Source organism: Rana temporaria, chromosome 2 (genome assembly GCF_905171775.1).
Source record: "Rana temporaria chromosome 2, aRanTem1.1, whole genome shotgun sequence".
NCBI classification, from domain to species: domain Eukaryota; kingdom Metazoa; phylum Chordata; class Amphibia; order Anura; family Ranidae; genus Rana; species Rana temporaria.
Window position 1 is genome coordinate 59,480,847 of NC_053490.1, and position 18,070 is coordinate 59,498,916.

An 18,070-nucleotide genomic window follows, 5' to 3' on the forward strand; every position below is an offset into this window, starting at 1 on the left:
CGGGTCAACTAATCTCCGTGATAGCCCCTGATTGGCTATCACAGTGATCAGTCACTGTGAAGCCTGCCCCTTGTATTTTCTCTTTGTGAGTGGAGAAGAGATAATTTGTATCTCTCTCTGTCCTTGGAAAGAGTGAGAGTAAAAAAGCGTGTGTGGAAAAAAATAATAATAATTTAAAACAAAAATGGTTAGTGCTTGGGTCAAAGATCAGGGTCGGTATTATTATGGACAGGATTCTTTTTTTTTTTTTTAATTAGTGTCGGTGTGTTTTAGGTAGGATAAAAAAAATCAAAATTTTGGGTTGCACTACGGGTACATACAACAAATAACATACACATATATGGTATCACTGCGATCGTCAGGAGCAGGATCATTTATTTTTGGGTTGTTTTTTGGGAGAAGGTTATGGTAGTAGCAAGAAATATACAGCTACATTTTAAAATATATATATACATTTTTAAACTATTTTACATAGGCTGAAATTCAACCATCTAATTCAACCAATCACAAAAAAAAGAAATCATACATTCCCATATACACAATCCTTCACCCCCAGTTGATCCAGGGAAAGGCAAAAAACCCCAGCAAATCATGATCCAATTTGCTACGGCAGGGGGAAAAATTCCTTCCTGATCCCCCGAGAGGCAATCGGATTTTCTCTGGATCAAATTTACCTATAAATGTCATTACCCAATTATATTATGTACATTATAAAAAAAAGCCAGGCCTTTTTTAAAGCAATCTACTGATCTGGCCATAAAAACCTCTGGAGGGAGTCTATTCCACATTTTCACAGCTCTTACTGTGAAGAAACCTTTCCATATTTGGAGATGAAATCTTTTTTCCTCTAGACGTAGAGTCCCCCCTTGTCCTCTGTGATGACCTTAAAGTGAATAACTCAACACAAAGTTCACTATATGGACCCCATATGTATTTGTACATGTTGATCATTTCATATCCCCCCCTTAATCTCCTCTTCTCAAGAGAGAATAAATTCAGTTCCTCTAATCTTTCCTCATAGCTGAGTTCCTCCATGCCTCCTATCAGTTTGATTGCCCTTCTCTGCACTTTCTCCAGTTCCCCGATATCCTTTTTGAGAACTGGGGCCCAAAACTGAACTGCATATTCCAGATGAGGTTTTACTAATGATGTGTACAGGGGCAAAATTATATCTCCCTCTCTGGAGTCCATACCTCTCTTAATACAAGAAAGGACTTTGCTCGCTTTGGAAACTGCAGCTTGGCATTGCATGCCATTAATAAGCTTATGATCTACCAAAAAAAACCAGATCCTTCTCCACTACAGATTCCCCCAGTTGTACTCCCCCTAGTATGTATGATGCATGCATATTCTTAGCCCCCAAGTGCATAACTTAAAATTTTTCATCATTAAATCTCATTTGCCACATGGTTGCCCAATTAGACATTGCATTGAAGTCGGCTTGTAAGTTGGAGACATCCTGTAAGGATGTTATCCCACTGCATAGCTTTGTGTCATCTGCAAAGACAGAAATGGTACTTTTATTCCCAGGTCCTATATCATTTATAAAGCTATTAAAGTAAGGTCCTTCTAACCTTTTGATTATTCGGAGTAAGAATCATTAATTACTACTCTCTGAATTCGGTCTTTTAACCAGGTTTCTATCCATTTACAAACTTATTTTTTCAAGCCTGTAGACTTTACCTTACACATGAGCCCTGTGTGGGGAACTGTGCCAACCGCTTTTGCAAAATCCAAGTATGCCACGTCCACAGTCACCCCTCTGTCCAAGGTTTTACTTACCTCCTCATAAAAATAAATCAGGTTTGTTTGACAACGTCTGTTTTTCATGAATCCATGCTGTCTGTTGCTTAAAATATTTTTTTCCAGCAAGAACTCATCTATATGCTCTTTTATTAAACTCTCCATTATCATCCCGACTAACAGGTCTATAGTTACTTGGAAAATATTTTGATCCCTTTTTAAATATAGGCACCGCATTGGCCCTACCCTATTCCAGTGGTACTATTCCCGTCATTAACGAGTCCCGAAAAATTTGAAACAATGGCTTTGAAATGACAGAGCTCAATTATTTTAGGATCCATGGGTGGATGCCTTCTGGTCCAGGTGATTTATCCACCTTTATTCTGTCTAAATATGTGTGGACCATATCACTTTTGAGCCATTCTGGATCATTTGAGGCTGTTTTCATTTGTTTATAAAAAAAATAATAAATATGGATATCCATTAGTATTTACCACCAAATGAAAGCCCAATTTGTCCTGCAAAAAACAAGGTATAATCCACCTGGATGCACAAAGTAGCTGTGTTGATATGTACGGTTTCTCACTGGACTTGTGCATTCTCTCTTAGTGAATCAGGCCCACTGACTCATAATTTGTATTTTTTTGAAAATGTGGCCAAGATGTATATAATATGCTCATGAACATGGGCTTTTGTTTGCATTTGTGTTCTTTTCTTTCTCTTACAGGTCAAGGTCAATGCAAAAACAACTGAGAAAGGGCTTGAGAACCCAGGGGCAACTTGTTTCAACTCAGAGGCAGCCCAATGCAACTGAGAAGCCAACTGATGCAGTTCTTTGTGAAACTTTGAGTCAATTCAAAGCAACTCAAAGTCAAAACTAGTGAAGAAGCACCAAAATACAGCTTTTGACTAATTTTATGATCTAAAGCCAGTGTTTCCAAACACTTAGGGCCAGATTCTCGTAGAACGGCGTATCCTTGTGGCGGCGTAACGTATCCGATTTACGTTACGCCTCCACAACTTAGACGGGCAAGTGCTGTATTCTCAAAGCACTTGCTCCGTAAGTTGCGGCGGCGTAGCGTAATTCGGCCGGCGTAAGGCCGCCTAATTCAAATGTTGAACAGGGGGCGTGTTTTATGTCAATGTGCTGTGACCCGACGTGATTGACGTTTTGCACTTACGGCGCATGCGCCGTCTGTGGAATATCCCAGTGTGCTTTGCGTCAAAGTACGCTGCAAGGACGTATTGGTTTCGACGTGTACGTAAATGACGTCCAGCCCCATTCATGGACGACTTACGCAAACGACGTAAAATTTTCAAATTTCGTCACGGGAACGACGGCCATACTTAACATTGGTACGCCGCAGTTATGCCTCATATAGCAGGGACAACATTACGCCGGGAAAAGCCTAACGCAAACGGCGTATCTTTACTGCGTCGGCCGCGCGTACATTCGGGAATTCGCGTATCTAGCTAATTTACATATTTCGATGCGTAAATCAACTTACACGCCCCTAACGGCCAGCGTAAAAATGAAGTTAGGCTCCGACGGCGTAAGAGACTTACGCCAGTCGGATGTAATAGAAATCTATGCGTAACTGATTCTAAGAATCAGGCGCATAGATACGACGGCTCGGATTCGGACTTACGATGGCGTACATGGCGCTACGCCGTCGTAAGTCCTCTGAGAATCCGGGCCTGTATGTGGCTACTTGATAACCTGGCAAAATTGGCTCAGATCTGCAGTTTTATTGTTTGGAGTTGTTTTGGCTGCCCCCTAAACAGAGATAGTACACAGGTACAAGATTTGATCGGGTAGATGTTTACTTCTGCTGTAAACCTCTTGAAGTTTATATAAGAAATGCTATGCACCACAATGCCAGATAATAGGAGCACACCTGGATAATAATACAGTCAGTATTAGCTCTTACAAGTTAATACATTAGGCTGCTGTAAACATTTCTCCCAACTAAAACAGTATTTAAACTGCCTTAAACAGTCAAGACTTAAAGTGTTTGCTAAAGAGGTTTTATGCACTGCTATACTCCAGTATGGCAGTGCATAAAACCTCCTTGGCAAAAACCTAAAGTCTTAACTGTTTAAGGCACTTTACTTGGATAAATTCTAGCCATACTACCACTGTGTTCCTGGAACCCTACATCTAGACATCAAACGTCTCACAATCCACACTGAACAAAGGTGCTGTGGATGACCCACTATAATGGCACATATATAGTTGTGCACTTACCACACACTACATCCCTTGGTGGCTGCCCAAAATAACATGGCCATGCCAAAAGTCCAACATTGCTGAATCAGAGGGAAGACATTTTCCCACAATCTGAGAAACTCTTCCTTCACAATGTAAAATGATGTTCCTTTTTGCTGGGGAAAACAGGATGACTGAATTGGCTGGTATTGAAACTTCTCCAAGGACGACGAGCAGGACAGACATCTCTCTAGAAACTCTGGCTGTTATTTTTCATCTTCACTTTAGCTGGACCATGAAGCCTTCTTGTGAAAGAGCCAGGGTGAGTGTCTATACTTTTTTCTTAGCCTATCTGCAATTCTGTAGGCCACTTAAAGCGGAGGTTCACCGAAAATATCAACTATATTCCTAATCAATCAATGCACTATATACATCATTAAAAGCCAGTTTAAAGAAGGAAATGAAAATATCCTCACATGTAGTGTACATGTGGATATTGGAATGTAGGGGTGTGCCACGTCCTGATATATATGATGGAAGGGATAACTAGGGGCTAGTTGTTGGTCTTTTTAGGCACAGTTGGTTGGTCAGAATATAGTCACACAAAGAGTGGTGTTCTATAAAAATTATTTCAATTTATTAAGACAACAATAGAAAAGATTGTACATATTAAAAGGGGATTGCTATTGCAATAAAGACTACCTAAAGAGCTAATTCGGCAAGCCTCTCCAGGTACAGTGACAGGAATAATAAATAATAATATTGTATCAGAAAAATAAGGTTGAACAAAACTCTCAAAGACACGAAAGACAACCTATAATTATAATTGAAAGTCCTGTATGTTTGTGGAGATGCAGGCAAAGAATGTCTGCGATGGTATGGCTTGCTTGGTTAGCCGAGAGACTTGTGGAGGAGTTCGCCACTGCAACCCATTACCCAGGTTTACTTGATGCCCTTACAGCCTGTGCTGGGCTGATATTGGGTCATACATACTCGGTGCAATTTCCTTACCAAGGAGTTTATTACTCCCTGAGGTTTGGCGTTTAGAAACTTTCGTTTTTCTGTCCTCCTCTCTAACCAGGCCTTACCCTCCTCCATTGAAGAATTTTTACCTTATTCTTTGGGTTACTTGAATACCCTTCAAATTACGTCTAGCAGCCCGGATATAACTTACTTTTTTTGGCTAGGAAATTTCCTATGCGCATTGTTTACTAAACTTCTTGGATTTCTTCCTTTTGCTCTAAACACCTTTTTCAACCACACTAAGACTCCGTGAGGAAGCGCTGTGAGATAGCGTGAAACCGGTCAAGTCAGCTAACCAAGCAAGCCATACCATCGCAGACATTCTTTGCCTTCATCTCCACAAACATACAGGACTTTCAATTATAATTATAGGTTGTCTTTCGTGTCTTTGAGAGTTTTGTTCAACCTTATTTTTCTGATACAATATTATTATTTATTATTCCTGTCACTGTACCTGGAGAGGCTTGCCGAATTAGCTCTTTAGGTAGTCTTTATTGCAATGGCAATCCCCTTTTAATATGTACAATCTTTTCTATTGTTGTCTTAATAAATTGAAATAATTTTTATAGAACACCACTCTTTGTGTGACTATATTCTGACCAACCAACTGTGCCTAAAAAGTCCAACAACTAGCCCCTAGTTATCCCTTCCATCATCATTAAAAGCCAGTTGGCTGTTTTTAAATAAATAGATAAATACCATATTATTTAGATTCCAATTTAGACTTCTGGGATTCCCCTCCCACGGGAGTAGGCGTTTCTAAGCCTTTCCCCCGGTGCCACAATGCAAGTTGGGACTTTGCTGCAATGTATTCTGGGAGCACAGTGTCCTGCTTCCCAAGATACATTGTGTAACGCCGTGCAGTTAAATCTCGAGAGATTTCACCGCTTCAAGGAAATACTTGCTTGTGGGCTTCACAATGCCCACAAGCAAACTGGAAAATCACAGGAATGGATGGATTTTATAACTCCATTTTTCAAACGAAAAAGGACAGCGGATAATTGAAGAGACCAAAGAAGTGAGTGTACCTTTTAATTGTTTTTTTTATTATTTCCATTAGCGCAATGGTGGATGATCAGGAGGGCGCATATATTCAGATCACCTTGAGGCGATTCGGTTCGCATTTGTCAGCGCTATACAAGTTACTTACTCACCTACTATTTTATACCTTTGAATTGTTAATCCCCATAGAATGCTCAAAAAAAAAAAACGATCTGCCGCGGAACCCCCGCTTTAACTTGAAGAAAACCTGTCTCAAAATAGGGTGTCTGTCAGTGCTCACCTTTCCTTCTGAAAATGTTAGTTGTTTGGCTTTTATGGTGATCCCTTGGCTTCAGTACTTTCTAAATCACTGACCTGGAACTAGTTTAACGATAACAGCTTTTATTTTTTTCTCAAAATGTATCTTTCTCCATGCTTGCCCTGGACTGAAGCCAGAGACAGTCAAGCAAATAGACTTCTCTGAAAGGCGGTGTATTTTAATACCACTGAAACATTTTCAGAATGTAAGCCAATTAAATTTGTTATTGTATAATTTTCAGCCTTTGTTTTTACCCAATGATAAATAAACTTTTTTTGTATAAAACGTAGCTGTCTGTGATGTTTGTTTTATTTTGTCTTGTACTCCTTGCTAGGTCATTATAGCTTATGTAATCTTCTAAGGCAGATGTTTAGGGTCATGACAAATCCCCCATTAATGTGTGTAGCTACTTAAAGAAAATCTATCATTACCGTTCTGTCCCCTATGAGACAAAGTGCATGCAGTTTTTTATCCCATGTTGCTAGGTGCTCTCTAATCCTGGCTATGAGGTCCAAACTGCCCCCGCTCCCCTCCTGCTGGACTGCTGTAGCCGATCTGAAGGAGATATGAAGGAGACGGCTGATTCATAACGACAGCTTGTCTCAGCTCATAGCATTTTCCACATACAAGCAACAGCAAGCAAGAAGAATGCAGAGGAATAGGGAGATGTCATCATCTGCATTCCTGCTGCTGCTACTTGTCTGGGATAATATACAGTGAGGAAAATAAGTATTTGAACACCCTGCTATTTTGCAAGTTCTCCCACTTGGAAATCATGGAGGGGTCTGAAATTGTTATCGTAGGTGCATGTCCACTGTGAGAGACATAATCAAAAAAAAAAATTCCAGAAATCACAATTTATGATTTTTTTAACTATTTATTTGTATGATACAGCTGCAAATAAGTATTTGAACACCTGAGAAAATCAATGTTAATATTTGGTACAGTAGCCTTTGTTTGCAATTACAGAGGTCAAACGTTTCTTGTAGTTTTTCACCAGGTTTGCACACACTGGAGGAGGGATTTTGGCCCACTCCTCCACACAGATCTTCTCTAGATCAGTCAGGTTTCTGGGCTGTCGCTGAGAAACACAGAGTTTGAGCTCCCTCCAAAGATTCTCTATTGGGTTTAGGTCTGGAGACTGGCTAGGCCACGCCAGAACCTTGATATGCTTCTTACAGAGCCACTCCTTGGTTATCCTGGCTGTGTGCTTCGGGTCATTGTCATGTTGGAAGACCCAGCCTCGACCCATCTTCAAAGCTCTAACTGAGGGAAGGAGGTTGTTGCCCAAAATCTCGCAATACATGGCCCCGGTCATCCTCTCCTTAATACAGTGCAGTCGCCCTGTCCCATGTGCAGAAAAACACCCCCAAAGCATGATGCTACCACCCCCATGCTTCACAGTAGGGATGGTGTTCTTGGGATGGTACTCATCATTCTTCTTCCTCCAAACACGGTTAGTGGAATTATGACCAAAAAGTTCTATTTTGGTCTCATCTGACCACATGACTTTCTCCCATGACTCCTCTGGATCATCCAAATGGTCATTGGCAAACTTAAGACGGGCCTTGACATGTGCTGGTTTAAGCAGGGGAACCTTCCATGCCATGCATGATTTCAAACCATGACGTCTTAGTGTATTACCAACAGTAACCTTGGAAACGGTGGTCCCAGCTCTTTTCAGGTCATTGACCAGCTCCTCCCGTGTAGTCCTGGGCTGATTTCTCACCTTTCTTAGGATCATTGAGACCCCACGAGGTGAGATTTTGCATGGAGCCCAAGTCCGAGGGAGATTGACAGTCATGTTTAGCTTCTTCCATTTTCTAATGATTGCTCCAACAGTGGACCTTTTTTCACCAAGCTGCTTGGCAATTTCCCCGTAGCCCTTTCCAGCCTTGTGGAGGTGTACAATTTTGTCTCTAGTGTCTTTGGACAGCTCTTTGGTCTTGGCCATGTTAGTAGTTGGATTCTTACTGATTGTATGGGGTGGACAGGTGTCTTTATGCAGCTAATGACCTCAAACAGGTGCATCTAATTTAGGATAATAAATGGAGTGGAGGTGGACATTTTAAAGGCAGACTAACAGGTCTTTGAGGGTCAGAATTCTAGCTGATAGACAGGTGTTCAAATACTTATTTGCAGCTGTATCATACAAATAAATAGTTAAAAAATCATAAATTGTGATTTCTGGAATTTTTTTTTGGATTATGTCTCTCACAGTGGACATGCACCTACGATGACAATTTCAGACCCCTCCATGATTTCCAAGTGGGAGAACTTGCAAAATAGCAGGGTGTTCAAATACTTATTTTCCTCACTGTATACAGGTGCATCTCATAAAATTTGAATATCATCAAAAAGTAATCTAATTTCAGCAATTTAATTCAAAAAGTGAAACTCATATATTTTATATAGATGTGTTACACACAGAGTGATATATTTCAAGCATTTATTTCCTTTAATTTTGATGAATATGGCTTACTGCTAGTGAACACCCAAAATTAAAAAACAATTGAATATTACGTAAGACCAATAAAAAAAATAAAAAAAAGATTTTTAAAGTGGTTGTAAACTCAGAAAAAAAAAAAACTTGCAATACAAAGGCACAATGCAGCTGCACGGCGTTAAGGCCCACACACAAAGAGGCTGCATATATGCGTATGGCTGGTGGTAAGAGGTTAAAATAAATATGTGTGAACTTTCTTTAACTGCCATAAAATATACACACAGACACCACAAACAGTTATTGGATATTTTCTTTTTCCAGGGCAAATAAAGCATTACAACCTGGACAAAGACGGTTTTTGGATAGTATGCTTTCCTCTCTAATTAGCAATCTTCATCTACTATATTCACAGTACTGTGTAATACAGTAAAATTGCATGCCTGAACAGAGCTGCCTCTTTCTCTACCAGTTTTAATGCTAATGTGCAGGGGGGAAAGCCACAAACAAAGGCAGATTAAAAATATGGGTAATTTATTTTTAAAAACAGTAGTAAGCATATGTACATACAACTCACATTTGGGTTGAATAAACCAGCATTTGGCCTGTAACGCCGGCCGGACGTGTCCAGGAACAAAAAGAGGCCACTCGTTTGGAGGAATGAAGGGGATGGCGTCCACACGTCACTCAATCCACCCGACGCGTTTCGTGACAAGATCACTTCGTCTCGGGGTACGAGTGGCGTGGGACGCCACCCCTTTATATAGAAATACAAATACAATTAATTGATGAAGCAAATTCACTAACCAAGCCTCGTTCCGGGACTCCCCCATGCACCGGAAGTGTACTGATCCACATCCGGGTCACAAGTCGTAACACCGCCCAAATGGGCGGATACCTGCGGGACATGTAGAATCCACTACGGCGAGGCGTGGCAGGAACATCTGAGAGGCGGGACCGCAAAGTCACTGCTCCGGATCTAGCAACACAGCTCAGCGCGTCGGACGGTGGGACATTGAGTGCTGCACACGATCGCACCATATGCGCCGTTAAACAACATCCAAACCACCACCCGGCCCGGGAACTGTATATGCCTATATACATTACATGAAAATTTAAACCATTAAAATTAATAAAACATATTAAAAATAAACGTTAGATGCTGGGCTGCATCATAACGTTATGAACCAAGCCTCATTATGGATTTTCCGCGCATGCGCCCATCTAAGTGATTGCGCTCCACAGAGCGGCTCACCGCGATGACCCTGCACATCCAGGCACCTCCACTCCCTCTAAGACAACAGCAGAATAACCTCACCACGTGAGGTGTATAGCTGTTGGCAATTGGATCTGGCCATACTGGACATGTTCTTGACCCATCGGTGCATATCTTGCAACCAAAGGAGTGTGACCCCTATCTAAATGACACATCATGAAAAAGAAACCTGGTTCAATATTACTGAATCCGTATGGACATAAATTTTATTGAAAAATATTGAAAAATATTTTTTATTCATGATGGTGTCTTAATGTTGTGTGAGTGACCACACTAATTAAATATAAAAATTAAAAATTAGAAAAAATTAATTATATAAAAATTGATCAAATCTATTATGTGTAACCACACTAAACCAAAAGGTTATAAATACATATAGATAGAGATAGATAGAGAGATAGATAGAGAGACAATGGACACAACTCCACAAATCTCTGGTGCCCCCCCAGTGCCCTTACAGCGCACACTGGCTTCATCTAATAAAGGGGACCAACCTAGTACTTCTGCAGCTGCTCAAGCTCAACAGAAACCTAGAGTTAAGGTTAAAAATGCTAAAAAAGACACGGCCCAGCCCCACACCCCGATTAGAGGTCGACAGAAATTAAGAAGTCATAGATCAGAGTCTCAATTTCAACACTATAGGACTGACTCTCCAGTAGGTCGAGATCAGACAAATATGTTTAGAAACTCTATCCAAAGGGATTTTAACCCCCAAAACAGGAGAGATGGCACCTATGACTTCAATATTCCAACTCAGAATCGTTTCTTCCCTCTATCAGACCCAATGGGGCCTTATGGGCCTGGACCTAGGGAGGCTGCATACAGTAACTGGGAAAGATTCTTTCCCCCACCTGGTTTTGGACCACCTGATAGGGGTTATGGGAACTTTAGACCAGAAAATATGCAAGGACCTCCTCCATCCCGTTCTCCATACAATTGGGGTTTTCCCAGGAGCCATCACGGCCCAGCATGGCCTACAGAACCAAGAGAGGGACCAGAGGGGGGAGGAGAGCCCAAGCATCCAAAGAGAAAAAGAGTGTAGGTGTAGGTATCTACAACTTAAGCCAACAAACACTCACAGACTCTGAAAAAGCTTTGTTGGACAGGGGTTTGAAGTTTGCACCTCCGAGAAATCTGAGCAAATTTCAAACCTTTATGGATGTTCACAAGTTCTCTAGAAAATTGAGCATTAAAAGACACTTCTTAACGAATCCTATTGAAGAAGGGCCTCAGTGCGTTTCAGAATATAGGCATTCTAATCTATCCAATGCCTCTTTGTTCAATCCCGGAACCCTACCTGCTAGCATTAGGGTTTTTAGGGATGTTGTACTTAAGGATTTGGATAAGATGAAGATTAAGAAGGCCAGACTCAATAAAGCTCTTGAGACAGGACTAGACTCATTGTGTTCCAACAAATCACTTGTCATTAGACCGGCGGACAAGGGAGGTGGCATCGTCGTCCTAGATAGATGCGATTATGATGCAGAGATGCATCGCATCGTGGACGATGATGCCACCTATACCCCTTTAAACCGTGACCCAGTCATTAAGTACAAACGCGACCTGGAGGTCATAGTAGATCAGGGCCTCCAGAAAGGGATTTTAAACAAAAAGGAGAGCCTGTTCCTAGTGCCGGTGGCTCCTCGCACACCGGTAATATACTATCTCCCGAAAATCCATAAGAATCAAACTTGCCCCCCGGGACGTCCCATTGTTAGTGGGATTGATTCCATCACGTCCCGGGTGGGCAAGTACATTGATTTTTATTTGCAGCCATTGGTGCGCAAAATACCATCCTTCATTGGAGATACAAAACAGGTGATCAACCTGCTGTCAGGATTATCCCCTAGGGAAGGTGTATGGATGGTCACAGCAGATGTGACATCCCTCTACACCATAATTCCCCACGATCTGGGCCTCGAGGCTGTGAGAATTTATTTGACCAGAGACTCAACTCTGGTCTCAGACCAGATTGAGTTCATCATGACCCTGCTTCAATTTGCAGCGAGTCACAACTATTTCTGGTTCGATAACTGTTTTTTTCGCCAGGATCGAGGAGTAGCCATGGGGGCCAAATACGCCCCCAGTTTGGCAAATCTCTTCATGGCCAAGTGGGAGGAGGACGTCGTCGATGACTGCCGAAGGCCTGAGGTCATACTTTGGGTTAGGTACATCGACGACGTCCTCCTCCTATGGGATGGAGAGAGAGATGACTTAGATCTGTTTATGAATTCCCTCAACAATAACACCAGAGGCATCAGATTTACTTTTTCTGCAAGCCAGAGTCTGGTTAATTTTTTGGATCTGAATATTGGCATAGTAGGAGATAAGTTCGTTACCAGTACTTTTTTTAAACCAACTGACAGGAACTCGTTCATACCCCTGGACAGTTGCCATTATGGTCCATGGTTGAAGGCAGTCCCCCAAGGACAGTATACCAGGATCAGACGCAACTGTACAGACGTTGAAGTTTTTGATACTCAGGCTGCTGTTCTATCAAAAAAGTTCCTTGAGAAGGGATATGATCCACTTGTATTGGATGAGGCAGTACAATCTGCCCGTGATATGAATAGGGAATCCTTGCTAAAGATTCAAACTAAACAAGTGAATAACACCTTTTCTCTACCATTCATAACCACCTTCTCAGTACAACATCGAAATGTTAAGCATTTGATTAGGAAACATTGGCATATATTACAAAGCGATCTTGTGCTTGCACCTGTGTTGCCAGTGAGACCATCCGTGATATTCCGAGGAGCCTCTTCCTTGGGGGCCAGTGTGGCCCCAAGTGTACAGGATCCCCCCAAGGAAACACGAGTTTTTTGGCAAAATCTCACAGGTTATCACAGGTGTAAAAATTGCCAAGTGTGTTCCCTAAACAAATGCCAAGATCGTAAGATCTCTCAATTTTCCTCCACCAGCACTGGACGAACCCATGAAGTAAAACCATTTATCACTTGCTCTAGTAAAGGGGTGATTTATCTGCTTCAGTGCCCATGTGGACTTCAGTACGTGGGGAGGACTAAAAGAGAACTTAAAATTAGACTGAATGAGCATATAGCCAAAATAAGAAGTGGCTTTCCAAACCATTCGGTCTCGAGACATTATGACTCAGTTCATCATAGAAACCCAGAAGGAACTTTGTTTGTGGGCATTGACAAATATAAGCCCAACTGGAGGGGAAGCTCTCTAATTAGAGAAATTTCTAAAACAGAAATGGCATGGATCCACAGGCTGAGGACATATCTCCCCTATGGCCTCAATGTGGACACCGACATCAATGCTTTTATAAATAATGCCTGATTTTAGTTTATGATATATTTTATACATTTTTAGTTCTCTCTCTGAAGACAACTAGATTGCCTATACTAACGATAGAATTATGGATGTGCTACTGGACATGGATTTGAAAACATTGGTGCAAAATCCATATTGATTATGAATTGTTCACTCTTAATTTATATAATTAATATATTTAAACATTAGTTTTATTATTTAAAACACCCTTCACCGGGAGTGAAATGTGCACGCACTGAAACCCAACTAAATATTGGGAATCAATTTATGTCGCTCACATAATATAACAAAATAAGATTCACTTTTTGTATATATGTATTTATAACCTTTTGGTTTAGTGTGGTTACACATAATAGATTTGATCAATTTGTATATAATTAATTTTTTCTAATTTTTAATTTTTATATTTAATTAGTGTGGTCACTCACACAACATTAAGACACCATCATGAATAAAAAATATTTTTCAATATTTTTCAATAAAATTTATGTCCATACGGATTCAGTAATATTGAACCAGGTTTCTTTTTCATGATGTGTCATTTAGATAGGGGTCACACTCCTTTGGTTGCAAGATATGCACCGATGGGTCAAGAACATGTCCAGTATGGCCAGATCCAATTGCCAACAGCTATACACCTCACGTGGTGAGGTTATTCTGCTGTTGTCTTAGAGGGAGTGGAGGTGCCTGGATGTGCAGGGTCATCGCGGTGAGCCGCTCTGTGGAGCGCAATCACTTAGATGGGCGCATGCGCGGAAAATCCATAATGAGGCTTGGTTCATAACGTTATGATGCAGCCCAGCATCTAACGTTTATTTTTAATATGTTTTATTAATTTTAATGGTTTAAATTTTCATGTAATGTATATAGGCATATACAGTTCCCGGGCCGGGTGGTGGTTTGGATGTTGTTTAACGGCGCATATGGTGCGATCGTGTGCAGCACTCAATGTCCCACCGTCCGACGCGCTGAGCTGTGTTGCTAGATCCGGAGCAGTGACTTTGCGGTCCCGCCTCTCAGATGTTCCTGCCACGCCTCGCCGTAGTGGATTCTACATGTCCCGCAGGTATCCGCCCATTTGGGCGGTGTTACGACTTGTGACCCGGATGTGGATCAGTACACTTCCGGTGCATGGGGGAGTCCCGGAACGAGGCTTGGTTAGTGAATTTGCTTCATCAATTAATTGTATTTGTATTTCTATATAAAGGGGTGGCGTCCCACGCCACTCGTACCCCGAGACGAAGTGATCTTGTCACGAAACGCGTCGGGTGGATTGAGTGACGTGTGGACGCCATCCCCTTCATTCCTCCAAACGAGTGGCCTCTTTTTGTTCCTGGACACGTCCGGCCGGCGTTACAGGCCAAATGCTGGTTTATTCAACCCAAATGTGAGTTGTATGTACATATGCTTACTACTGTTTTTAAAAATAAATTACCCGGATTTATGCTATGTGGAGCTCTGTCTTGTTGTCTTCTATATCCCTCGTTGAGCACGGAGTGGTTTAGTGCAAGTGAAGGAGTTACTACTGCCTTACAAAATCTCTGCTTGAGAGATATGTGGATAGTGGTCCGGCAGGACCCAGATTTCCGGTAAGCAGCTGCATGATCGGTGGAGGATTCACGTCTGGTGTATTAATTGCAATATTTCTGGAATCTTCACGGGTGTTTTTATTCATTATATGGACTTACTATCTAATTTAAAATTAGTCTTGGACTTTATGGACTTTTTAAACACTAATATCGTTACTGTTTATTCAATTATTTGAAGTTATGGTTTATCACTGTTTATGTTATTGATCACTGGGTTACATATATCAATATCAGCAGGGTAAGAAACCCTGACTTCCTGATTCCATTGGATCATTCATTTAGATACAATGGTCTTCACATACACTTGCTCAATACAAGTGTGTATTTGGGTTTAGCGCAATTATTTTCTTTTTTCATTTGTTAATTTTGTTTATACACAACCTAATTGCTGCTTATTAATCCCGATCGCTCATCTTAGCGCAGTTGTTTCCAACTATTTTTCTAGATTAAAAATATATTTAAAGCAGGACTATACTAATTTCCCACCCAGCAATGCAATGTGTTTGCTGGCATTGAAATTCCTCGGGTTCAGCTCTTTGGCCATCTTGATTGGTCATGCTGAGGATGATGTAACTCTGGCATGTGTCAAAATGATACACTAAATTGTGCATATATGGGGGTGTGCAAATGATGTAAATATTGTGTTGGGACAAATGAAAGTAAAATGGATTTTTTTCTATTTTTCTTTTTACAAATGATTCCTAATAAAAAACAAGGAAATAATACGTATATCTAGATTTTCTATCAAATTTAAAGCGGAGCTCCAACCTAAAGTGGAACTCCCACTGATCGCAACCCTCCCCCCTCCAGTGTCACATTTGACACCTTTCAGGGGGGAGGGGGTGCAGATACCTGTCTAAAGACAGGTATTTGCACCCACTTCCGGCCACACAGACTGCAGGCATGACGTCACCTCCCCCCCCCCCGTCCCCCCCGTTGTGTTCTGGGAACACTCGGCTCCCAGTACACAGCGGGAGCCAATCGGCAGGCGTATCGCGACTCACGCATGCGCCGTAGGGAATCGGGCAGTGAAGCCGGAGCACTTCACTTCCTGGTTCCCTCACCGAGGATGGCGGGGAGAGCAGCAGAGTGACAAGCGATCGCTCGTCCTCTGCTGTGGACGGCGCTGGACTCCAGGACAGGTAAGTGTCCTAATATTAAAAGTCAGCAGCTGCAGTATTTGTAGCTGCTGGATTTTAATATTTTTTTCAGTCTTATATGTCCTGAAAAAATGCAATGTATAATGTGGTAGGGTAGACTACAAAAGCTAAAAAGTATAACATAGACATTATCAAAATGTAGAAAAATTTTTTTTTTCTTGTAAGGGGATTTTGAAAGGAAAAGGCTTGGGGACTCAAGTTGTTAATTGACATAACAATATGTTGTTCACATTCAAGGTCTAAAGAATGCGAAGCTTAAAGTAATAATAAACACTTATTTTTTTTATTTTTTTAGAGACAGCCCAAAAACGATGGTTCTTCTTTAAAAATTCTTATTTTACTCCCATTGGGCAGGTTCCTAAGCCATTAGCCTCCTGTCTTGTCTCTCACTTTATCAAGATTTACTCTCAATTCCCATTCCATCTTCAAGACAGAAAGTGAACTGAAACTTCCCCAACAGAACACAAACTGCAAAAAATGAATCGATGGAAACTTAAAAAAAAAGGTTTGGCTATACATATATTTTTTACATGCTAAATTCTACTGAATATCAAGTAACAAGAGCCATATTTGATAACAATATACATTAATATATTGGTACAAAAATTTTAATTTCAGTTCCAGTCAAGAGTTATTCACAGAAGGATAGGACACTCTCGCTTATTATAGACAGGATGACTAAGGAAAAACTAACAAGGTTGTCTAGGTTGCCGGGCATAGGACAGGATGACCAAGCTGCTATTGGGTTCATAATTTGTTCATAACCTATGCTGCTTACTTTCTGGATCCAATGTAGGAAACTGGGACCTCTGCATGTTTTTCTTACACGTGGTGGCAGCTGCCAGTGGCTTATTTTATGGCTGTAGGTCATTGAGGGTGTCCCCCACAGGAACAACATGTCAAGATTCCTAGTAAATAGGAGAGAAAACAGTTCTCACATGGCTTCTGAGATGACATGAACATCACCTGCAAGTAGAAAACAAATTGATTTGAAATGTTGTTAGCAAGGAGAGAAAAAAAATGACCTCATCTGTTATAAGTTATGAGTATTCGAGATAATTTTCATTATATTAAAAATTATAGAGGCGTTGTAGCATATGATGCCACTTTCCTTTTTTTTTTTATAGTTATTTCTCTTTTCAGCAAAATGTGTGGGTGCTTATTGTCTTTTTGATATTTTTCTTAGCAGAGGGGAATTGTATTTGTTTTTGCAAATGTAATTGTTGCCTAAGTGACCAAGATATCAAAGCCTGGCAGATGAAACCCCACTTGACACTGTGGTAATCGATTTAAAGAAAAATGTGAACAATAATCCAACATATACAAAAGAAAAAACAAAATACAAATTTTTATGCATAACTACATGAAAGAAATACAAAATAAAAGATGATCCCAAAGCTTCTCAAACTCATCCCTGTCATGGTATGGACACAGCTCCTCATCCAGGGGTGAACAAAAAGCGGCCACTGGCCCCTCGGGAGACCTCTACAGAGGGCCTGAAGACTGGAAAGAACCCAAAACAAAAGATATGAAAGATTGCTACAAGGTTGTCCCATAAAATTCTCAAAGTATTGCAAGAGAAAATTGGATCCTACTCAAAATACACAACAGGATACACTAATGGCAGTTGGAAAAAGTCACAATCAAAAGGTCTAAAAATAATCCTCACTAGTTCCTTTAAGATCTTTTTATTTAATTCTCTTTTTACTAGCCTATTAAAAGTCTTATTTCTTGTTACCAATTTGTGTATAGTGTGTGTTTATATACTGTACATGTTTACATATGGCACTGTCACCTCGTAAATATTGTTTTTGCTGCATAATATTTTCTGTATTTTCATTCGCTTTCTTTGTTGTAATTTCCTTTTCCTCTTGCGTGAGTCTCTATATCCTCCCCTACAAGGCACACATGAAGGCTAGGAAAAGTTAATATTCCTTTTGACCACCTTAAATACTTAAAATTATAAATAATATTATTAATATTAAGTCCACCACATCTTATGGTATTACCTCAAGGCCCCGTACACACGG